The sequence below is a fragment of the Scyliorhinus canicula genome, chromosome 15 (assembly GCF_902713615.1).
Source record: "Scyliorhinus canicula chromosome 15, sScyCan1.1, whole genome shotgun sequence".
NCBI lineage: Eukaryota > Metazoa > Chordata > Chondrichthyes > Carcharhiniformes > Scyliorhinidae > Scyliorhinus > Scyliorhinus canicula.
The window spans coordinates 17,236,200-17,251,225 of record NC_052160.1 but is presented as its reverse complement, the minus strand read 5'-3'; positions in this window follow the sequence as shown (position 1 = coordinate 17,251,225).

Sequence of the window (15,026 nt, the reverse complement as noted above, 5' to 3'; positions counted from 1 at the left end):
TTAACAAACTCCCCTCCCACCCCAAACATCTGCAACATGTAGAATAAATAATTCCACTCCAACCAATCAAAAGATTTATCTGCATCTAATGAGATCACTAGGCTGTCTATCACCTGCTTTTGGAAGACCTGAATAATATTTAATAATCTCCTTACAGTGTTCCATGAATTTTGGCCCTTTATGAACACAGTCTGATCACCCAAGATAATCAGGGGAGGACTTTTTCTAGATGCAATGGCAGTATTTTAAAGAACAATTTCCAGTCCATATTCAAGAGTGAAATTGGCCTATAGGATGCACATTCCTCAGGGTTCTTGCCTGCCTTAGCAATTAAGGAGATATTCGCTTCTTAAAGCAACTGAGGCAGCAGACCTGATTCGAATAAATGATTATACATGCCAATCAGAGGATCTATTAGCAAGTTTTTCCATTCCTTACAAATTCACTCCCAAAATCATCAGGCACCGGAGCCTTGCCAGACTGAAGATCCCTCACGGCAAATACAACTTCCTCCTTAGAAATGGAAACATTTATGGTTGACCTTTAGCCCCCAGGAATTGTTGGCAGGTTAAAGGATGAGAAATAATGCTCCAAATGTGCTACTAGTGCATTCCCTGATTGACCTGCCTTATATAAATCATCATAGAAGATTTTAAACAGGGCAGCACGGTGGAGTAGTGGTTATATTGCTGCCTCACAGCGCCGAGGTCCCAGGTTCGACCCCGGCTCTGGGTCACTGTCTGTGTGGAGTTTGCACATTCTCACCGTGTTTGTGTGGGTTTAGCCCCCACAACCCAAAGATGTGCTGGGTAGGTGGATTGGTCATGCTAAATTGCCCCTTAATTGGAAAAGATGAATTGGGTAATCTAAATTTTTTTTAAAATGTAAGATTTTAAATGCCCTTGTAACATCCTCAGTCTTAATCTTCCCATTACCCTTGGAATCTAGCACAGAGGAAATAGTCCAAGTGTCCACCTTCTTCTTGGTAAGGAAAGCCAAATACCCACTCAGTTTATCACCAAACTTATATAGCTTTTGTTTGGCAAACCCTATACCACCTCTCAGCATGTCGAGCCAACAATGAGGCCAGTGCTATTCATATTTCTTTCAGTATTAAATGGCTAGGATTCCCACCATATTCCCTCTCTGTTTCGGCCAAAGTTTGTCCATCAAAGGATTAAAATGGCAGTTGAAGTCTTCACCTCTGAAGGAATTTGTTGAAGCTAATTCATAAATTAAGCAAAATCCATAAAGACTTAAGGAAGAAAATCAGGAGAGTAGTTCGGAGAGCTGTAGACATTTATTATCAAAATACTTCCCCATGCAGCATCCCCGTAACAATTACATACCTTTGCCCCTTGTCCTTCACACAGTTCTTCAATCGAAAAGACACATCCTTATTTACTAAAATTGCAACCTTGGCTACTAGTCAAGAATGAGGCAAAAATAACCTGCCCCACACGCTTCAATTTCTAGTGCTCCTTGTCATCTAAATTAGTTTCCTTCAACAAAGCCATGTCAACTTTCTTCTTTTTAAGGAAAGATGGAATCTTTTTTTCTTTTAATGGGATGATGTATCCCCCATACATCCCAGGAGCAGAGTTACACAGTAGCTACTGCCATTGCTTATTTAGCCAAAGAGAGTATAGCATTTGACAAAGAAAATAACTTACCAGGCAAGGATTTTCCCGCCCCTCAGGCATGCACCAAAACATACATCCCTCATCTCCAACCATACCGGAACCACCAGTGACACATGATAAAGTATTTTTTGAAGACATGAGACTTGTCTGTACTCTTACAGGAACAAGAAACAATTCATTAACCCGAAAATAATTTTTTTTTAAACCCCAAACCAATAAGATCCAAATGTGAGGTCCTTTCGGGCTATATCTACAAACCTTCCATAATTACACCAAGTTTGGACTTCCGGCGGGACATGTAGGTGGGAGTTTGTGCTTTTGGGGATTCCAATCGGGACCCGATTTAAAACACAAATTTTCCTGTTTTTTGGATATTACACACAAAGAATTGGAGAGATCAGCAGAATAGGCTCCCCCTGCTCCAATCCCAAGCTCAAGCACAAAGGAAGAGAGTCCATGAAGGCTGAAATTGACCTGATCTCGATGGTCTCAGGAGGCCTCACGGTAGCATGGTGGTTAGCACAATTGCTTCGCAGCTCCAGGATCCCAGGTTCGAGTCCCTGCTGGGTTACTGTCTGTGCAGAGTATGCACGTTCTCCCTGTGTCTGCGTGGGTTTCCTCCGGGTGCTCCGGTTTCCTCCCACAGTCCAAAGATGTGCAGGTTAGGTGGAAGGCCACGCTAAATTGCCCTTAGTGTCCAAAATTGCCCTTGGTGTTGGGTGGGGTTACTGGGTTATGGGGATAGGGTGGAGGTGTGGGCTTGGGTGGGGTGCTCTTTCCAAGAGCCGATGCAGACTCGATGGGCCGAATAGCCTTCTTCTGCACTGTAAACTCTATGGTCAACTATGTTTCTATGAGACAAAATATTCCACAAAAAGGATGAGCATAGAATGCCTTCTCTGCATTCTAACATTTTCCATTGAGACTTAATCCACACACCCATCTCCCAGCAGTGGCAGTACTCATATTCATCATCATCAGAGCAAAGGAGATCACAAAACGTATACAACCATGGCAAGCTTACGGATGAAAAGAAAGGAAGAAGGATATTCTTCACACAGCCCTGGTGTCATACAACCAGCACAGCATATTCCTTAACTTGAAGGAGCACGCTGAGGAGTAATTTTCATTGAAAACAAATGGAAGTCCTGGAAATCTTGAAAAAAAGAGACCGTTCCTCCATAATACAGCAAGACCCCATTAGGTCTAGTTGCCTTCAATACTCCTTGGCAATGCTTGAATAATAATAATAATCACTTATTGTCACGAGTAGGCTTCAATAAAGTTACTGTGAAAAGCCCCTAGTCGCAACATTCCGGTGCCTGTTCGGGGAGGCCGGAACAGGAATTGAACCCGCGCTGCTGGCATTGTTCTGCATTACAAGCCAGCTGTTTAGCCCACTGTGCTAAACCAGCCCCTGAAGGTATGAAATAAGATACTTACAGGCTGGGGCCATTGGTTGTCCCGTGGCCTCAGAGACAGAATACTATGTGCCCTTTCTAATTTAATGTTCCCACCTTTCGTTTCTAAATTAAGAAGATGTGGTAGCCAGCTCTCAAAGAATTTGACTGGGATCATAACCTCAACACTTTCTGGCAAATCGACAATCCAGAAATTCTTCCTCCAGCCTCGGTTTTCCAGGTCGTCAAGGAATTCTGACATAACAGCTGTTTTTCCAAGGATTGTAACTAAGCCTCTACCAAGGAAGTTGCATTTTTACAGTACTAATTCTCTCCTACGCTTTGTCAAGCCTTTTACCCATATTCTGAAGCTGTATAGTATGAGCACTGATATTTTGTGCTAAAGGAATCGGTTTCACATCAATGACATCAATAATATTAGCAGTCATCAGTTGTCATTGCATTGAGACTGTTGGATCGGGAGCCTAAGTAACCCTGCTTCACTAAGTCACTCTGTTGAGGAGCCAGCTCGCCAGTCGCTTCTGACTGCTCTTTTTTTGTCAACGATTTTCTTAGTATTTCTCAGCATTTTGTCACCAACGTTCAGCCAGAAATCTTCCAGGGACATAATTTGGAGTTTTCACACCCAGATTAGTTAAGCACAAGTTGTGTGCGCATGATAAATAAAAGGATTATAGGCTGAGCAATGCCAGAGCTCACAGAAACACAGCTATTCCCATGCTCACATCACGTGACCCCTCCCATTCTAACCTTTTCTGTCGCATGCCTGGATTCTCCGTTGGCCAACTCCAAAATCGGGAAACGCAATTGGGCGGAGAATCAGCTCTGATGGCAAAATCGCGGGGGCGCCGATTTGATGCCAAATCGCAATTCTCCGTTGCCTCAACAGCAGCGCCAAAGCATTCCAGAACTCACATACAGTAAACACCATTTGCATATAATTAGCAGGCCCGACCCGGTATTCTCCAGGGCCTCCGCAATTCTCCACCTCCGATGGGCTGAATTCCCGACGACACGGTTCACTTGTGCTTTTAAAAATTGTGAAACCGGCATTGCAGCCGATGAGGGAGAGAAAAGAGGTAGGACACGTAGAGGCACGACCATGGGCTGCCATGCCAGACACTGGCTGGGGTGGTGAGTGCCCTTCCAGGACCAAGGTGGGGGAGGGGGTGATGGGGGAATGGGCCGTGTGGCCAGGGTGACCCCCACGAGACTAGGGCGGTGACCAGGCACTGACCATCGTTGCTGTGGCCTGCAAGATGGCCCTCTTGCTGCGCACCCTACTAACCATCTACCTTGGCCCCTGGTCCTGCAGAGTGACAGCGGCTGTATGGGTGCCCCCACCCCACAACCCAGCTCCCATCCCATAGCCTACGCTCCGCCACCCCCTTTACCACCCAACCGGCAGTCACCTGCTGGCAGGGCATCACATGGCCCATTCAAGGGCAACACCCACTGTAGTCCCTACGGGGGTGCCAGGCAAGGGCGACATCAGTTGACATTACCCCTGGCAACAGGGATGGGTTCCAGGGTCAGAGGCCCCCACAGTGCCGGGCACAGACGGAACCAGGGTGTGGAGATGGGGTGCGGCATGCGGAGGACAGAGCCTGCAGTGCCAACCGGGGCCACCGTGTAACCCAATGGGCGTGTTGGGCACAGGGGTATGCACTATGCTAACATGTCAGTCTTTCACCCCCCTGCAGACAATGAATATTGGAATTCAAACAGCAATGGTGGCCTTCATGCTAGTGGCCACAGCCATGGTGGATACCATGGGGCTGCATGAACTGGCGCTGCTCGAGGAGGAGGAAGCTGCAGCAGTGGAGCATGCACCAGAGGAACAGGAGGCAGCAGCCGAGGAGGAAGAGCTGCAAAGGAGGCGCCTCATGATGCCTTGTGTGTACAGGCAGTGCCTGTCATTCGAGGACTTGCTGGATAGGGCATGACATAGAAGATTCCAGCTGAGCAGGGAGACATATTTGCCTGATCATCAGATGGGTATCATGAACATCTGTGCCCGATACCCCAGCAGTGTGCACAACACCTTCATCTTTGAACACACGACGATTCCTGACATGATCGAGACGAATCCCGGCTCAGTGCTTGGCTCCTGAGTGACAGGGGTTATTCACTACAGTCGTGGCTGATGATGCCTATTCGTAAGTCACGGACTGACACGGGTATCCGCTACAACGACGCCCATGCAGTGCCCAGGAGCATGATCAAGCGGTGCTTCGGCATCCTGAAGACGCGGTTCAGATGCCTGGACTGCTCTGGAAGGGTCCTCCAGTATGACATTGAGAGGGCTGACGCATCATAGCAGCCAGTTTCTTCCTCCACAACATCATGCTGCAGAAGGTCAACATACTGGAGGTGGAGGATGAACACCAGTAATCGTCCGACGAATAGGACACAGGGGAAGGCAGGGTGGGCAGGATATAGGGCTCAGGCAGGCACAGGAGGTCGCACAATGTGTGCGACAGGGCCTACGTGCACGGAACCCTCTGATTGTCTCCAGATTTAATGACTGGGGGTGGGGGGTGTCATAATATACACACAAGTATATGATGGTGCACAGACAGGCATTGATTGACACACAGGATGACCAATGAACACACAGAACACAGCAGCCAATCACCAGACAGGACATGACCAATATATAGCCAGAGGGCACTAGTTTTCCCGCTCTCTTGGGATCCAGCCTCTGAGACAGCCAGAGCCCGTGAGCAACAACTAGAACATCCGCCACGTGGTTGTAAGATAGTCTGGTCAGGTTAGCCTCAGGTCTCCAGTCAACTCAGCATAGTGTCAACCCACAGTTAAAGTATGTATGATAGTTGAGAGTTCAATAAAATCGAGTTGCATTTCTTCAAGTGTTGGAAGCCTGTCTCTCTCATTGCTACAGTAAACACAGTCCTCGCAGACCCAGCTTACCCAACACATCAGGGGGAACTGGCCAGGGGCACAGACACTGAATCACACCCCCACACTCACACCCCCTGCCTGCAACCCCCTCCGTGATACATACCTGCTGCACGACGGAGTGCGGGCCCTGGGTTGGCTGTAACACTGGCTCTGGGCCATGGATGGAGGATGATGCCAACCCGCTCTGCGATGAGCTCTGGTGCTCCGCATCGTTTGACAATGTCTGACTCCTGCCCACAACAGCACATTCCACTGTCCACCTGGGTGATCCCTGCATGTGAGCTGGTCATTCAATCAATCCCTGGGGTGATGGTGGGGACGTTTGGGGGGAGAGGTTGGATGCCCAGCCCACCTTTGGGTGCCCAGCCCACCAACAATGTCCGCCCATTACCCCCACACCCCCTCTCTGGCCAGCCTGAACCAGCCCACCCCTCACACCTATCTGACAGAGCACCAAGGCAGGTTGTAACAGTGTGAACAGGTGTTTAATAAACACAAATATTTACAGATATGTGCCCTAGCCCCTAGCACTAAACTGTGCCCTGCTCTCATGGCGACTTAATTGGTGTCTAACTTTCTGCCACCAACTTCTTGATCTGTGTCACATCAGGCAGTGACTGTGCCATCTCCCTCTGGGACTGGGCCGCCTCCCTCTGTATTTGCTCCACGTTGGTCAGAGCTTGGGCAATGCTGCCGACGTTCTCCACCATGGCACGCTGTGACTGGGCCACGCTCAGAAGTACTGCTGAAATTTCCAGGTGGCTCTTGCACATGGTTGCCTGTGAGGCGGGAACCTTGTCCTGGGCCTCGGTCAGCATTCGCACAGAGTGCCCCAGGCCTTGCGCATGCTGATCCATAGCTGCAACCCTCGCCGTCAATGCCTCCACAGCAGATGCCACCCGTACAATGTTGGCCTGGATGGCAGACAAGGCTGGCACCACCTCCTGCTCCTGCATGCAGTTGGACTGTCCCGACCCATCATCAGCAGGTCCTGCAAGACACAAGGCAAGATGCATGATTGGACTGAGGGGGGGGTGAGGGTGAGGCTGGGGGTTAGGGTGCCGGTGGGGTTGAGGGCAGGGCTGAGGGTGAAGGTGGTGTGACGGTGAGGGTGAGGGTGAGGTGGTGTGATGGTGAGGGTGAGGTTGTGTGACGGTAAGGGTGGGGGTGAGGTGGTGTGACGGTGAGGGTGGGGGTGAGGGTGAGGTGGTGTGACGGTGAGGGTGAGGGTGAGGTGGTGTGACGGTGAGGGTGGGGGTGAGGTGGTATGACGGTGAGGGTGGGGGTGAGGGTGAGGGTGGTGTGACGGTGAGGGTGAGGGTGAGGGTGAAGGTGGTGTGACGGTGAGGGTGGAGGTGACGGTGAGGGTGGGGGTGAGGGTGAGGGTGGTGTGACGGTGAGGGTGAGGGTGAGGGTGAGGTGGTGTGACTGTGAGGGTGAGGGTGAGGGTGAGGGTGGTGTGATGGTGAGGGTGGGGGTGAGGGTGAGGGTGGGGGTGAGGGTGAGGGTGGTGTGATGGTGAGGGTGGTGTGACGGTGAGGGTGAGGGTGAGGGTGAGGGTGAGGGTGGTGTGATGGTGAAGGTGGGAGTGAGGGTGAAAGTGTCCGTGGGGATGAGGGTGAGGGTGAGGTAAGGGTGGTGTGGGGTGATGGTGAGGGTGAGGATAGTGTGGGGTGATGTTGGGGGATGAGGGAGTTGGCGTATGCGTCATGGAGAACCGCAACTCAGCAAGGCCTCGCTTTCTCGCCCGCGGCCAATCTCTGTCAGCGACCTCCTTTCATCTGGGCCTCTGACCACGTCCATGGTCCTCTACTCAGCCACAGTGAGGGGCAGCAGGTCTGCCGGTCCCCTTCCAGTTTTTTCCCACTCCTGGCGATTATAAGCGGCCTTCTCCTGTCCGGGGAGGGGGGGAGCAGAAAATGACAGTGTTAGACAGTCCAACGGATGCAGCTCAGGGGGTGAGTAGCTGGTGGCCTCAGTAGCCAGGGCATTCAGCCATGGCGGCCAGTATCAGTACTGCCACGTGGTGCAGGGTGAGGTGTTGGCCGCCCACCGGGTTGCGGGGTGTGTGGTAGGGCTACGGGTGTGTGGGACTGGGGTTGGCTCCTGGGGCACGGTGCTGCCTACTCACCCTGGCCGCCCTGAGGAAGTTGTGCAGTTTTTCACAGCACCGCTGGCCAGTCCGGATGGTGTCGCTGGTGACGCTCACTGCTTCTGCCACCTGTGCCGAGGCACAGCGAATGGCACTGGGGGCAGCCTCCTTCCCAGGCTGCGGTACAGGATGGCTTGCCTCTCCTCCACCGCGTCCAGCAGGGTCTCCAGCTTGGCATCCATAAATCATGGGGCCACACGCCATGCTGCCCTCTTGTTGGCTGGGATGGTGTGTGTGGGGAGTGGTGTGTGTATATGCGGCTGCAGCTTGTCAGCCTCCTGAGTGTCAGTCATGAATCCGTCAAATCTGGCATTGTTTCTCATTAGAATCGATTGTGTTTACCCGGCGCCGGTGCTAGCCCCTCCACAGTCACTGAATCAGTCCAGGTAAGGCACCAGTTTTGCTGTCGTGGAACTCCACAAATCCTGCGCCGGCGTCAACACTTAGTCTCGGGATCGGAGAATCCAGCCCCATATTGTGGAAATTATTTGCAAGAGTGTTCTGTTGGTTTAATTATCTCCAGCCTGGTTGCTCGTTGCATAATACAAAGCCCAAAGTCATTTCATCCTTGTAGATTTGTTGGATAAATCTTCAAACAAAACTAGTGCCTTCTGATGCCTGTGACAGACACATTTACAAGTTATTTTCTTTATGATATTAATTAGATTCTAAATTTGCAATAACTGAAGAAAATCTGAGGTGTTGGTTTCAAAATGCCCTAAAGTAATGAAGCTCCCACAACTTTGAAGAAGAAAGGAAAACACTAAATAATGGAAAATCATCATTGATCAAAGAAATTCATGCATGCATAGCTAACAAACATAATACGATTTTAAAATTCCATCTAGCTTTAGGTTTTTGATGATGGTGGAGCTTATATGAACTTCACAGGTAGATGAAAAAACTTCCCTGATGTGCAGAAAATATCCATTGGGAGAGGATGGAATGTGGGTGCATGTGACACTGAAACAATCTACTGTCTGATACCTACTGAATCATGATGTATTATCTGTGCTGGTCTAACATCGACTGCAACGGGATGCAGTAAAACGAGAAACAGGCTTCCGACACAGGAGATGGTCCAACACTGTTTTATTGAACCTATTGATTGCTGTACATAATCTGCTGTGGGTTGACACTCGATTAACTTAACTGATAACCTCCTACTAGCTTGACCAGACTAGCTCTCTATCACATGGTGATGATGTTCATTGGCCTGTGAACTGCGACTATCTCCCTGGCCGTGTCCTGTGAGAGAGGGAGAGCCTTAATGCCCTGTGGGCTTTATAGTGGTGGTGTCCTGTCTGGTGATTGGTTGTTCTGTGTCGTGTGTGTTCATTAGTTATCCTGTGTGTCAATCACTGCCTGTCTGCATCTCATGATATACATGAGTGGATATTATGACAAATCATATAGCACCGAAGGAAATCATTGAACCGATTGTGCCTGCACTGGAGGGAAAGTTGCAGTGATTTCATACTTGCTGGGATATTTCACACATTTTGATAGTTCCAACATTACAACAGTGACTATTCTTCAAATGCAAAGCACTTTGGGATGGCCTGAAGCCATGAAAGGCTCTCTATAAATGCAAGTTGTTTTTATTTAGTTAAATCTACTGTTTTGCCTACAATACGCAGCAAAGAAACAAACCATTCAGCCCATGTTTATACACCTAGCTCTTCTCATCTCTCCCAAACAGCAAGACCTCCTATTCCTTTCACCCTTAATTAAACAAAAACTATGAATTCATGGGATGTGGGCTCTGTTGCCAAGGCCACTATTTGGTGCCCATCCCTAACAGCCCTTGAACCAAGTAGCTTGCTCGGCTAATGCCGAGGGCAATTAAGACTCAGCCACATTGCCAAGGATCTGGAGTCTAGTGTGTATCAGAGCAATCGAGGACAGCAGATTTGCTTCTCCAAAGTGCATCGGTGAAGCAGGTGGGTTTTTACAAGTAATGATAGTCTCATGGTCACTATTACTGGGAGTAGCTTATTTACGCTAGATAATATTTAATAGTGAATTTAAGCTACCATGGTAGGATTTGAATCCATGTCTGCAGAGCATCAGCCTGGCTCTCTGGATTACTAGTCCAGTGACATTACCATGACACCACCATTTTACCCATGTGTTTTTCTAGCTTCCATCCTAAACACTATTCACTTCAACTGCTTCTTGTGGGCCCAAGTTCCAGCTTCAAAAGAAACGTACGTTTACATAATTTTAAGGAAAGATGTACACCAAAGAGTCAACTAGCCTTTTCTTTGCCATATGAATAGTAGATTGGAAAAAAGCTGATTTTGAAGGGCTGAGAACTTGGGAAAATAAAATAGGTGGCAATATTGAAAAACAATGATGTAGGAAACAACGGGATGCATTGTTCGACAGAGTGCAGGAAACGTATATTCCGCTAAAAGAAAAGAACAAACTATGCTCTATGAAAATCCATGGATGGATGAAGGCAATGCGAACAAATGAGAATTAAGAAAGAGACATTCATTACGTACATAGATAGCAGAGTGCATGATAAGAGAGAACATAGACGATTAGGGGAAGTCAAGAAAACAATTAGGATGGCAGAGGAACTGTGAAATGACATTATCAATGAACATAAAACAAAATAGTAAAATATTTTACAGGCATACCAATAAAGGAGGAAGGCTGTTATGGGAATAGGACCACAAAGTAATAGATAGGAGAATACCACAGGTAACAAGAGAGAGACAACAGAAATATTGAATAATTTCACTTCAGCATTTCCCAGGGACCTAGATCAGATGGGCATGCCATTGTCAATGTGAGCAATTAGTTACGTCCATTTAAAATTAAAAAGAGGCATGTATTGAGTAAACTAAACAAACTCAAAGAGGATAAAACCCCTTGTCCAGGTGGATTCCATCCACATATTTTGAAATAATCCAGGACAGAGTGGCTAGAGGAAATTTTACACATATGTAAAGCTAGAAGACTGGTGGAAAGCTAATATAAACCGATATTTCAGGAGGGGGATAAAACATGTCTGCGGAATGATCAATCAGTCAACTCTAAGTCAGTGACAGGAAAAATAATGGAATCTTTACCAAAAGAGAGAATAGAAGAAAGTATCGAAATGAGAAACATAATCATGAACAATCAGCATGGATTTCAAAAGGAAAATCGTGTTTTACAAATCTTACTGAATTTTTTGAGAGGTCAGCAGGGAGAGTGTATGGTGGTAATGCAATAGGTGAGGTTTATCTGAAGTTTCAAAGCCCGATGATAAGTTGCACCAGAATGGACTAATGAACAAGGTCAGAGAATGTGCCGTCAGGGGACAAAAGTGGCAAAATGGATTGACTTCAAGACTGAAATTTGAGAGTGGGAGTACGGAGTGGGTATTCAGAATGACAGAAGCTGGAACGTTGTGTTCCATAAGGATCAGTGCTGGGACCGCTGCTCTGTTCACAATTTACATGAACAATTTGGACTTGTGTAGCAAAAACGCAATTTCTAAATTTGCAGGTGGCACCAAATTGGGGAGGATTATTAATACTGAGGCAAACTGCAGCAAATGACAAGAAGACATGAATAAAATTATAGAATGGGCAAATGGAAAATTAAGTTCGACACAGATAAATGTGAGGTTTTACATTTGGTAGGAAGGTTAGGGAGGGCACTTATTATTTTTGGAGAGGTGCAGGTTTAGATGGATGAGGGGAACAAAAGATATCTAAGAGTACAGATATATCAGTCACAAAAAGTTATGCCGCTGGTTAGCAAGGCCACATGACAACAAACTAACCACGAGACTTTGGGTGGAATTCAACCAAAACATTCCTACGGGCGGGATCCAATGGCCATGCTGCACCCGAAAAGCCGGGAGAACCATTCCCGGGATCTACCCGGCTCGCAACGTCTAGCGATATCCACTGTGGGCAGGACCACCTTCTGGCAAATCTGGCACATTTCTGGAGGTGTCGGGGATCGTTTTGGGGGCCTCAGAGGTCAGGACACCATTTTATACTTCCCAATCTGTCGCTACACTGGGGAATTGCAGCAAGCGGAGGTCCCCAGTGTACAACACGGGGCTATGCGCGGCTTCCGCTCGCGGAGCTCCTCAGTGCAGGAAATTATGCTAAGTGCAGCCTCAGGAGTGCTTCTCGCTGGGGCCCAAAATAGCAACAGAATGCCATTCGATATCCTGCCCAGAAATGACTTTTGTTTTTAGTTCGATTGCGCCCGTAAGTTATTTTTTTGGGCCTTGGGCAGTTTCTCCCCGATCAAGCCCACGCGTAGAAATGTTTTCAAGCGCATCACGGTGGGGCAGTGGTTAGCCCTGCAGCCTCACGGCGCCGAGGTCCCAGGTTCAATCCTGGCTCTGGGTCATGGTCCGTGTGGAGTTTGCACATTCTCACCATGTTTACGTGGGTTTCGCCCCCACAACCCAAAGATGTGCAGGTTAGGTGGATTGGCCACGCTAAATTGCCCCTTAATTGGAAAAATGAATTGGATACACTAAATTTATTTTTAAAAGGAGAAATGTTTTCATCACTGGGGAGCTGAACTTGCCGGCAAGATCAGTTCCTCAGAAATTGGGCATCAATTTTGAAAGGGTGCACAGATCTATAAGTGAGCTTCAGGGACCCAGACATCCCCAACCTATGGACAATGTCACCCTTACCCTGTCTCAGTGCCACCCTGCCCTGTCTCAGACACCCCAGGGTGTGGGAAACCCCCCCAGGTGCCATTCCGGGAGAATCTGGCACCTCGTGAGACGCCATGATCTGGATCTTGTCCCGGAACAGATCCAAATCGCGATGTCTCGCAAGGTTTGGTTGAATGTCGCGAGACGTCTCAAGCATTTCAAATCTCGCAAGAGGCCTCTCGCAAGAATTAATGGCCTCATCATGTCATCAAGCCAGGCATGACGAGGCCGGTAAAACTCGTCCTTTGTATCTAGAAAAATACAATTGAAACATCGGGATGTTATGTGATTGAACCTTGTTGAGACCACACTGACAATACTGCATGCAGTTCTGGTCACCAAATTATGCAACAGATATAGAGGCACTGGAGAGAGTGCAGAGAAGATTTACAAGGAGAATGCATACATATTAGGAAGGATTAACAGACTGGGTATATTTTCTTTGGAAATATGTAAGGCTGCAGTGTGACCTAATAGGGGTCTTTAAAATTATACAAGGATTTGATGGAATGGATGAAGTGAGAATGTTTCCTCCTGTGGGGAAGAGCTGAACTTGAGGCCATCATTATGAAGTAGCCTCCAAGAAATGTGGAACTCGCTACCACAGGAAGTGGTTGTGATGAATACTAAAAATGCATATCAGGGGAAGCTAGGCAAGCATTTATGGGTGAAAGGAACAGATGGTTACAATGGTAGATATGAAGAAGAAGAAAGATGAGGCTCGAGTGGAGCGTAAATGTCAGAATTACAGGGTTCGATAGGGTAGATGCCTTAGCTCTGGCATCTAGAACCAGGGGACACAGTCCCAGAATAAGGGGCAAGCTATTTAGGACGATGATGAGGAATTTCTTCACTCAGAGGGTGGTGAATCTTTGGAATTCTCTGCCTTAGAAGACTGCGGAGGCTCATTCATTGAGTATGTGTAAGACTGAGATTGAAAGATAGATACATCTCTAAATATTCAAGGGATATGTGGATCGTGCAGGAAAGTGGTGTTGAAGTAGAAGATCAGCCATGATCTCATCGAATTCTGAAGTCGGTTCAAAGGTCTGAATGGCCTACTCCTGCTCCTATTTCTTATGTTCTTATGGATTAGTTTGGCTGAATGGCCTGTTTCCGTGCTGTTTATTCTATGTAATGTTAAATGTAAGATGTTGATGAAGATGCCGTGTATTTTCACCATTTCTGTTTTATTTCCAATATTCTTCCATAGATGACAATGTAGTTTTACCCCAGTTTCGTCATTCCAAAAGATAATCTGCTAGTGTGGTATTCCTAAATGCTTTGATCGAAACCCAAAATGTAATTTCATTTTTAAAAACACAGATTTTTGGCCCTCTTATATTTAAGAATATAATTTTACTCATATATTAAGGGAAATGGCTTCAGCCTTGTGTTTTTCTGCATTAGAAAATAGACTGGTAAGAGTTCAGTTTGTTCCAGAAATTTAATCCAGCAGTCTGTGGGAGCAGATGGGCGATTTATCTATGTATGTGTTGTTCACACTAAGGTACCAAATATACCTGATGGAAGTTGAAAGATGTGAGGAAGTACTTTGGCATTCATTATCAAAGGATTTTATGTACATTGTCAGATAAACTATCCTTCAACCCAACAAATCATGTTCAAACACAATAGGATTTATTTATGTGTAACATAAACCAATGGACAATGGAAGCCCTTGGCATTGGTGCTAGGGTTTCACACCAGGGTGATTAAAGCAGGAATTTCTATAAGGCTGTAAAATGATCATCCTTTTTGAAATCTTTGCATGTATTCAATGTTTCTGGTTTTTGCTGGTGACCATAGAATGCTAGTTGACATGGACATCAATGTTGGTCTTTGGGCAGATGCAGTATCCCACATGCCCTAAAGAGGGCAATGCGCCATTTCCCACTCACACTTCTTTGCAATGCAAAATAGAGTCAACACTAAAGGGCAAAGACAAGTCTGCTTAACAGTGGACGGAGCTTGTTGCCCTGTCATATCAAACCATGGGTTATGAATATTTTAGCATTTAAAATATTACTGGCATTTTTCATTAACAAATATAATGCATGGTATAGATAAAAGAATTAACAGTGGGAGAGTGTATTGGGTAATCTGGGCATGACACATATGCACATGTTCCTGCCATTAGTTAATTATTTAATATCCTCAAATGATTAGAGTAACTAATATGGTGGAAGCAATTCTAA